General features: G+C 36.0%; 1 long non-coding RNA gene across 1 annotated transcript in view; it reads right to left on the bottom strand.

Moving 5' to 3' along the window:
- Positions 1-290: 290 nt before the first annotated feature.
- The window catches only part of LOC135222701 (uncharacterized), a 347,322-nt gene continuing 336,421 nt past the window's right edge, over positions 291-11,191 (bottom strand). The window contains exon 4 of the long non-coding RNA XR_010316313.1: positions 291-495. This is a non-coding gene — a long non-coding RNA (uncharacterized LOC135222701). The remainder of the gene's footprint in view (positions 496-11,191) is intronic.

The following is an 11,191-nucleotide window of genomic DNA, read 5'->3' as shown; positions in this document are numbered from 1 at the left end:
ACTGAAATTCTGGGATTTTTACGATAAACAATTTCTGCTAATCATCAAAATATACTGATTACAAATGATCAATGATTAGCTGGCCTAAACTCATGTAAAAATACTCAAAACATCGCTGAGGTAAATGCAAATTTGGTGAGAGGATGGCCAGAATGACGGGTATAGGAAATGGAACAACAAAAGAAGAATATGCAGCATTAAGGGACTCATTACCTAATGTGAGAGGGATAGGAACTGTTTTAGATCCAAAGATGGGGTAAATTTTAACTTTACATACCTCTAGTCTCACTGTGACACTGTCGGTCTCATCACACTTCAAAGGGATGTTGCAAGTTTCAAATATATTCATGGCATCTGACATTTATTTGTGGTTGACCATACGTGTAATATCATCTTAATGCTCAGCATTCACTGGTTGTCATCCATCTAAGTATTTATCAAACTCATGTGAAGATCAGACGATTTTTGGTTGTTGCTTTCACCAGACTCGGAGTTCTGTTGGAAGTATGAACGTGGGATTAATCTGTGATCTTGAATTTTCTCTCCTCGACTTAATATTCTGATTATTATTCCTTCCCTCGCTTTTGTATATAGACCCGGCATATTCTTGTCTTAATTTATTCCTCCGGGTTGTTACGTCGACCTAGAGTATTTTCATAATGTATTCCCGAGCATTTTAAAGTTATCTTCAGTAATAAAACCAGAGCTTCCAACTTGCTGGGAGTTAAGGTGGGGTTACCCATAGCCACGGTCACTTTGTGCTAGTCTACCATCTTTAGGTGAACATATTTCTTCATAACTGAAAAAAAAGATGGGCTCCCACATCCAAGAGGAACATTGCTACTATTAAAGAAAGTACTACCTAAATTTACACTTTATACTCTGTCTTGAAGAATCTATCTTCAAATCCCTTCAGAACTGATCCAACACTGAAGAGAAAGTATGAAATGTTTTCACATTGCTCAACCACGTCAATTCCTCAAATTCTAAGGGCGAAGAGACTTTCTGCCTGACCCTCGCTCTCCACCTAGTCATTAAGCGTTGCCGAAATGAATTCTATGTTCATGCAATCAAATTTTACATGGTACAAGCAAAACCTGATGCAGGAAAATTAGAAGACGCTTGACAGTCAAGGGGGAGACAGAGCATTGACCAGATGTGAAGACGAAAGACAAGTAACTTTGCAATTAGGGGGCAGAGTGAGGCTATAAAGAACTTGTTTTGTTACACACAGCAGGCAGCATCAGGCTCTCGATGAATTCCCCATTTACAGTAGATATAAATATAAAAAATAACTGGTTGGAAATGAATGAATTATCATATAGTATAAGAAGATAACCTTGGCTATGACATTTTTTTCAGACTTCAGGATTTTGATTTAATTTTATTTGGGGTTTTACGTAATATGACATTACAATGGTGATTATAGCCACCGACACTAAATAAACTTATGCTGAAAAGGAAGAAAAATGAAAAGGTTTAACAAAATGTTTCATGAAACATTCAACTATTACCTAATAATAAATCCTCTCATTAACTGAATCCATGAAATTAGATGAAAAAATTTGTATGTAACTGAAAATAAATTTTGAAAGATGCCAAAAACTTTTAACTAACTTGAAATTGAAAATTCAGCTCTTCATAAAAACATCCTTTCTGAATACCCTGGAAAGCGGGTAAACACCTTCCTAGTCTAGTTCCTCGGAGAGGAAACAGCTCCCCAAATCCCCATTCCTGGAACACTCAATTAGCTACCGCCGTTCAGTCAAGTGGCCAATTCTACGAAGGTATAGATCAATTACCATCCTAGCGTACTGCTACTGTGTATCTGAAGGAGCAATTACTTAGTAATTTCCAGTATTTTCTGTTAATTTCAACCCTAATCCCACTAAATTTACCATCCCTGCTTTACCTGCTACTTTACTTTAGGCTGGATAATTGGGAACAAGTCCATAAATGGTAAAGGAATTGTTACTTCTATCGTAGTTGGTGCCTTGCTCTTTGGAAAGTTAACTTACATATCAAGGTCGATAGACCTTGTTACATATCGTTTAAGAAATTGTAAAGCACCGTTAAAAATGTCAGCAACAATGTACATAGATATTCTCATAAAGCGGCATGAGATAAGGATTCCAGAGATTTACTGAATAAAACGAGAAGAAGACATTAACGTTGAAACTGTTTGTTCTATGTGCTTTCCACGCATCTTCATCTTGAACTGGTAAATGATAAATGAATTTCATACTTCACTGAAAGAAATGCCCATGCCCGCATAAAAGTTTTTACGGCTATCATTTACAATACTTTACTTCTAATATCATCAACATTATCTGCGATATTTGCGTAATGAGACAATAAAGTAATGCTTCGAAGCAGCTATGTTTTCTCTCAACAGCAATTCTAGGACGATGAGTATTTCTCGTTAGAACCTGGAAACAATACTCAGGGGAATTCAAAACGGGATGTATTGTTAGGGTCCCACGTCCTTCCACAAATGAAGTAAAGACATTTCAGACGCACTCCTTTCTAAGCAAGATTAAGTCATTTAAAAAAAACTAAATAAGGTTCAATATCCTTGCACAGAAATCTCTTAATACTGGGAAATTTTTCATTACGATTACAAAAATACCACGCCAATTATATTTGAAATCTACGAAGTTCGTCGTATGCATCGTTCAAAAGAGAAAATAAGAGCTTCCCACATCAACGAAGGCATGAGGGGAAAAGCTTAAGGGGAGATATCCTGGTCGTCTTAATGACAAATGGACCTTTTTTCCTCTCCTCCCCTCTCTCTTTCTCTCGCTTGATTTCTCCGTCTTCACCCTAGCAGCTTATATCCACTTCTCTCGCATCTCCGCCACCGAAGAGGACATTACCTCGATGAGGTGAGTTTAATGACTCGTGTATCTATTTCAAGGGAAGTCTCCCATCTTGTATGGCGGCAGCATTAAGATAATTTTCAAGAAGGGAATGAATGAACGAAGGAACATTTTACTCCTCGGCCTTTACGCCCCTCCCCCACCCGGCCCCCTCCTAACCCTTGCAGACCAATTAAAAAAGGACTGAGTGCAACCAACTAATTATGATCATACGGCAGATATATTCTGTCGTTTACCCGGATGAAAAAAGGTGAAATGCGGTCATACAATTCCCTAGTCATGCAAGGTAATTCAAATCCGATGATCTCATATTTTCTCCTAGTAGTCCATCCACGAAACATTTACAGTGTGCTTTCAAAATGAATATATTCAGTTACACCACCAATCGATCTTAGTCTTAATGAGCGAAAGGCGAGACGTTTAACAAGGCACTACAAAGACATGGGTTCTTACAATAATTAGCAAAAGAGGAAAAAGTTTACTGAGCTTCTCTTGATTATTTTAAAAAATTGATATATTTTTTCAGAAGAATTTCAGAGATGATTTTCATTTAATTCTTAAAGTACAGGGAGGTCGGTCCCTAAACTCCTTTCTTGAGCACGAGTGAAAATTAAAGTTCCCTGATTACATTAAAATCCTGGTCGGTTATATTTCTTTTAGTAATCGGCGAATCGTTGAAACAAACCCATTCCTGTCGTAATGGGTTTGTTTCAAGATCAATCAGTCATTTCTAGCTCTTACAAAATCTGAATTTCATTATTTCCTAGGACAAAATTCAGTTACTTTCCCCCCCGCCCCTTGTTACAGCTACGAAGGTATGTGAAATCATTGCTAAGTCCCATCCCATCAAGGAAATGACTATCTAAAAGCGATTTTGGTTCGCTCCGTTTTATGCAAAAGTGCCTTTGTTTTCCTAACTTATTTCTTATGAGTTCTCCATTTGTGAATCGGACATCTTATCGGCTGTTTATTGTAAATTGGTATTCAGTTCAATGAAAACTTACTTGACAAGTCAATGGCTTTTTAAAATTAAATTCCTCGTCGATCTGGGCACGTTTTGAGCATAACGAAATGGTAGCATGTTAGTTTTGCCTCCAGTTCACGTGTGGTGGTCGCGATTTCAAGCCTCGCTCATGGTATGATGAAATTTCACCTTGGACAAGACCTTGCCGTCCCCGTCAACTACGGATGGGAGGGCCAGGGGGAGTCCACAGGTCAACCCGTTGAGTCATCAGAGACCAATGGCTGGTCCTAGCATGAAGGCTATAAGGCGTCTTCGGGTCTGTTCATACGTTCAAGACTACACAGAGTTCGGTTGCTAGGTGGTTTGCCCTTTACCTCTGCCGATAAAACCATTAAACAATGCTTAAACATTCAGTACTTACTCTACCCTTTAACTGCTGCATCACACTTATGAGGATATACAACCCCAAGAATAGAGACCCAAACTTTTCTATTTTATTGTAATCCTAATTTTATGTATGTAGCTTTAATATATATATAGCAAACCTCCAAGCAGGAAAGTATGCTAGAAAAAGTGACATCCTCAACAGCAATAAAATGACAGCCACTGGCTTCACGTGGCTGCCTTCAGATTTTAGCTGTTTTCTGCCCCAAAATGATTCGCAAACATTGACTGGATTTTCTTCTGTACCGCACTAGTGCCTTATGTCTCTTGCATTTAGCAACGTCCAGGCATTACTATTTACTACCAAACTATTAGAATGAACTGATTTGCATTAGTAATAACAAAATGGCATTAGTACATACAATATTAATGGAAACATTTGGTAACACAGAACTTAACATACGAATTACAAAAAATTTACTAATCGCCCTAAGAAATCCTTTAATAACTTATTTGGGCGTCTATCTTTGGGGTCAAATTGTTGGAGCAATTGAAAAGGGAAGAGTAATATACCAATAAAAATTAGGTTATGTGAATAATAAAGAGAGGAAGAGTTAACATTCTCATAATCATGAAGGTGGCTCTGAAAATCATTATGAAGAGTGAGTAATGAAGTGACTGACATGCACATTGCAGAGAAGGGAATACAAATATGATGAAGATGATGTTTCTGAGAAGGTTTAAGCTGGAGTTCCGAAGTGCTGGAGTATCTTTCAAACCCAGTTGTCAAGAGGATAAAATGATATTTGCTTTTTCTGTGGAACCGACTCCATTTGGCGATAAATCAGGAAGAGCACTCACAGACTACAGAAATTCGCCAAGGCATCTGTTGTTTATTCCAAGTGAATGTATTAGCATTTGTAGATAGAGATAAAATTGTTAATTATCCATCACTACCAATCACGTGTAAACTAAAGTGACCAAACTAATGAATGATTTCATAAAATGACAAAAAAAAAACCGTTCATCAATTTTAACAGAGAGAAGAGACGAACCAAAAATAAATTAAGTATTTTGAGGAAAATCACATGGCACGTGTAGCACAGGCATACAAACAATCACTGTGTGTGTGCGTTTGTGTGTGTATACTTCAAAGGTTCTTCAAATACATTTGAAACGATAAAGCTGTGAAGTTTTGACTTTAATTGTATTTGCTTATTATGTATTTATAAACCTACATACATTCATACACATCTATGCATGTATATATATATATATAGGTATATAAAATATATATATAATTATATATATATATATAAATTGTATTATATATCATATATAATATATATATATATATATAAATTTAGTATAAATATATAAGTATAGCTATATATAATTATATATCTATATATATATATATATATATATATATATATATATATATATTATATATATATATATGTTCCTTAAAGTTATTCCCAAAGTAAAGTCTTCTTGAATTTCGTTAAAGAATTTATCAAAACATACTTCGCTTAATGAAACAAAATAGAAAAAGTTCGCATGATATAAGTCACAATCCACACTTACGGAGATCTGCTTTTATTGTAAATTCTCTCCCTCCTTTACAGATAACGAAAGCTACACCATTTTAAAGATAAAATGTTCATTGGAGCGGTTATCTGCTTATATATACATACTGTGGTACATGTATCAATGCATAGCTTCTCCTTATGGTTGCAGAAGTGAGGGAGGTGGTGCGCTTTATAGCTGAATAGTATCACTAGAGAATTTCGCAAAATACCGGACAGGGTCCTGAAAACTTATCACTGATTAATAATTCGTGTTTCACAAACTATACCCCCATAACAGGCTCCGAAAAGTACCCTGCTCGAGTACCCACGCGAAGAATGCTGAAGACCCACTCAAGATAACGAAAGAGGTGATTACTCGTTCCAAGAAAACTCGGCAACAGACTCAAATTAACCATTACTTGATTGCGAATGTCAATTATCGCGCATCCGCCTTCCCGCGCCGTTCCAAAGCCTCCCGTGAAATCGCCGAAGTGCCCATACGTTTCCTAATGACCACGGGATAATAGCAGACTCGGCGGGAACCTAAAAACTGTCAGAATTATGTAAATGACAACACTAATATCAGGAGAACACTAACGTCCAATAATAATGTCATGAGCTTTGTTACTACTCGCGAGGGTACGGACCCCGAGGATGCGAGATACCGCTAGACTCGGTGAAATAAACCCTTCCTTAGTTCTCACCGCTCTGCGCTTTGGGATAATACAATAATCATTAAGTGAAGTCAAGGATGAAAGCGCAAAAATCTTCCATCTCGGCGAAGAGCCGCGAAGGGCATTCCCAGCCGTAATGGACTTGTTTGCAATGGTAGAAAATCATAGGTAACCCGAGTAACCTTCCGCGGTAATGCTCCTCAGCGCGCGCTGGATCGCTCTCGCAAAAATTAGGCGCCGTCATCCCGCGTCGTGAAATATAGATATGTATGTAAAGCAGATACTCCGCACTTCTCCATTTCTCGAGAGTGGGTCTATTAACGTACCCCAAAGTTAAAATGTATTTGCCGTTTAACTGATAAAATTCGAGTTCGTGATCATTAGCGTCGTCAGGCGAACGCCATGAGGGATGCCCCACACCGTCACGCCGAGAAAATACAAAGAAAATATGTATATATTGTGAAAATATCTCTCTCTCTCTCTGCTTGGCAACACCAACACACTCAGTTTTTTCCTTATATTCAAACATGCCATGGACTATGTAGTATTTAATAGCTCTCTCTCTCTCTCTCTCTCTCTCTCTCTCTCTCTCTCTCTCTCTCTCTCTCATCAAACCCAGAAATTAAAATACACACACATATACATATATATATACTTGTATATATAAATTTATATAAAGCATATACCTTTGAAAGTTCTCTCATTCCAAAGTGCCTGACAATCAAACTGAGAGCTTGTTATGAAACCAAAAATCCAGACACAATACCTCGATTACAATTTCATAAAGTTTGTTGATTACAATGTAATATACTGCTTTAAAACAACAAAAATACATAAGATAAAATACTAAATATTTTCACGTAGCCTCCTTCAATTTTTCAACGCTCTAACTTAGCTCAACCAGACAGACCCATCTTATCTGCCAATTAAAACTTAAAGGTCTCCTTGAATAACTTTTTCTTAACTGCTTTTCAATAGAACCATAGTTTTTCTCCAAATGGTTCCTATTTCAAAATTTGGCATAACGACGCATATTAAACCTGATCTGCAAAAGAGAAGATCAAAACAAATTTAACAAAAGGCTTTATAAAGAAGTTCTCTCCTCTTACTTGTATTTAAATGGGAGAGAATAAAGGATTTATTTTCGATCATTCGTAAACTATGAAATTGTAATGACTTAAAAAAATGATCTTATTAATAACTAATGATCCAGGTCGTTAAGTTCTTACACTCCTTCCTACTTCTTCTGTTAAAAAAAACACACTATCAAGTAGAAAATGAGAGAGAGAGAGAGAGAGAGAGAGAGAGAGAGAGAGAGAGAGATAACTTCAGAGTCGCTCCAGTACCTTGATTCTTACCAGAAATCTATGATGACTGAAGGACATTATATAATAGATCAATCAAACATTTATGCTCATGGTGTGCTCACAATCTGGTTACCTCGCACGGGTGAATTTTTTTTTTTTTTTCCCGTATTTCAAACCTATACGACCATCATACCACTGAGACAGGACTACTATACATAGCTTCTGTTGAATAGATTGGGAATCCTTTTCTACCCGCCTAGAAAAGCGGATTTCAACAATCCAAATTATACTAATAGTCGTAATTAAACATTTTTCCATGGGGAGAATTTCTCGACCAGTAAATGAATCAAGTGAAGGAGAGGAGACTAATCATCGAGAAGAAAATAAATACTAGATTTTTGGAACTAAAACTGGTCACTGGGACATTGTTAAATCAACGGACACATACACCCTAGCCAGGTAATACGCACATAAATATGAAAACACTCCAGCCATCTAGTGACAAAACCCCTAAACTGACAACTCAAAGAACCAACAGTTTATACTACAGCATATCCAATATACAATAAAGCCAGAGGATAAACATTTCAATACAGCGACGCAAGCCCAATATTTAAAAAAAAAAAAAATCCGTAATTGTGAAACGGCCCCTATACAAATGAAAAAAAAAAAAAACACTTCAATAACGCAGATACATAGAAAAAACAATGGCAGAAAAATACTACTTCACTCATAGAACGACGACGTCCCATCTGCTATACAGCAACACAACAAAACTTTCAGTACGGCAGTGATACCGTGATTTCAAAGGGACGGAGCTTGTGTAATACACGCCCCTTGTCGCAGTCTTATGCTACTAAATATTACCTGGTTTACCAATCATGGAAAAACGACTTGCCTTTTACCAAAACATGATTCCGAGGGGCTTTCTTGAATGAATGAAATGTCATCCATTGTAACTAAATTGAGAAAATAAACGTGCTATGAAAACCTAAGAACATGAGAGAGAGAGAGAGAGAGAGAGAGAGAGAGAGAGAGAGAGAGAGAGAGAGAGAGAGAGAGAGAGAGAGAGAGAGAGAGAATAAAAGTAATGAATCATTTATCAAAATAAATTCTGTCAAATGTGAAATAAGTCTAGTAAGACACTTTCATTTAAAACAGTAATATACTTTTAATGACTAAGAGATCAATGCTATCATGAATGAACAAAACAACCTTGCTCTTTGCAAGAAAACGTACTGACTGATTGTGACATATCTGGCGTCAGTTTAGGAAAACTGCATTAACGATTTTTTAAAGTCTACGGCGATCTTCATGCAAACTGATATTTTATGCCATAATACATTCAATAAAATCCATCTCAAGTGATTATAAAATTGTTTTTGAGTCAGGTTATTATTATCATTGTTCCCTTTATCCCATACAACTGGAAGTTTTGGCCCGACAACCTAAAAAATCGTAATCAGATCACATTCCACGCCATTGCTTTTTATCCTCTCGAGCGCAGCGTTACTGAACTGGGGAATATATATCCGAAACTTGACGTTACGGAAACTGTTCAACAGATTGCGTACTGATCGAAATTTGCACAAACATGGGGTAAAGACTTTGGGACATACGGCGATCTGAAGAAAGGACCAGAAAACTTAGTTTAATAAGTTATGCTAACATCGGAATTTCGAGGGAACAGAAAAGTTTAATCCTCCGGCATCCTTCCAAGATTTCTAGAGCAGGACCTTAAACTCACTACACACACACACACACACACACAAACACACACACACACACACACACACACACACATATATATATATATATTATATATATATATATATGTGTTGTGTGTCATTTATATACAAACAATATATAAATATATATAAATATATATATATATATATATATATATATATATATATATATATATATATATATATATATATATATATATATATATATATATAATATTATATAATAATAAGTGTGTGTGTCTATTTATATACAAACAATATATAAATATATATATATATATATATATATATATATATATATATATATATATATATATATATATATATATATATATAAAACCACCCATTTCCCCTAACGTGTGGCTCTGAGAAGATGAAGAAGAAGAAAAAAAAGACGGTAACTGCCACATTCGTAAAAATAACTGCCGAAATCCAATTTAAACGTAAGCATATTTAAGTTAATTCTACCGCTCAAGATCACCATAACTTTTCACTCGGGCGAATCTCTTAACTTCTTGTCTTCCTCATCTTTTTGGATGATATCTCCATCTGACTGCCTAACATCCCAGGGGAGAGATATGAATAAAATTCTCTTTGGAAGTGGGTGGTTGTTTTGTTTGTATGGTGTTCTACGTTTCATGGAACCAGTGGTTATTCAGCAACGGGACCAACGGCTTTACGTGACTTCCGAACCACGTCGAGAGTGAACTTCTATCACCAGGAATACACATCTCTGACCCCACAATGGAATGCCCGAGAATCGAACTCGCGGCCACCGAGGTAGCAGGCAGGGTGGTCGTAATTCCTGTTCCAAGAGAACTGACACCTGAAAGTATACGGGACTTTGGGCCATGTATTTAATAATAATAATAATAAATTTTGTTTCTGTTCAAGGCCACACAAATGGAATATACAAAGAACAGACGGTAACATACACAATCTAGATGCATGAGATAACATGATGAAAATTATTATTCAGCAATAATACTGAGAATAGTAGTAAAAAAAATAACAATAAAAAAAAACAGATTGTATACCATTAATTTCCAGCTAGGGACTTTAGGTGGTTACAGAAGTCAGGTCCAGGAGGCTAAATCCGAAAATTGAAAATAGCAAAACTCTATAATAATGATAATAATCACAATAATAATAAACTTAGGACATTAGATCACGTGTTTTGAAATGCATCCAAAGATAACTGTTGCGAAATAAAACTTCTTATGTCTAACTACAAAATATTACATATTCTTTCTAAGTGGTTTGAAAATTTTCTCAGCATCTTCCGTCTTCATGAGATGCGTCTTTATGTTCTAATTCACAAACTGAGATTTTCACAATTTCTTGAATTTTCCTAAACAATGAGTGTTGAAGGTTGATCTCGGCCTTAAGTTCATAACACTAAAAGCGAATGCTGTTCAAGTTTTTTAATATCAAATTTACATGTTTGCACTATATTACGGCCCGAAATAAATATATAGGCAAGTAATGATGGGCTCATCTTCTGATTCTGACGACAGTACATGATGTATTCGCTTTCTCCTTGCCAACACTCAAACTTTGCATTGAAAGATATCCTAAGAAACCGCATGAAGTCAAAGCCAATGTATTTCATACAGTGTAACTTCTTGAAAAGGAGTTCTCGATTAACATGTCAACAATAAGTT

The sequence above is a fragment of the Macrobrachium nipponense genome, chromosome 8, assembly GCF_015104395.2.
Source record: "Macrobrachium nipponense isolate FS-2020 chromosome 8, ASM1510439v2, whole genome shotgun sequence".
Taxonomy (NCBI): Eukaryota; Metazoa; Arthropoda; class Malacostraca; order Decapoda; family Palaemonidae; genus Macrobrachium; species Macrobrachium nipponense.
This window is presented reverse-complemented; position numbering and strand designations above follow the sequence as displayed.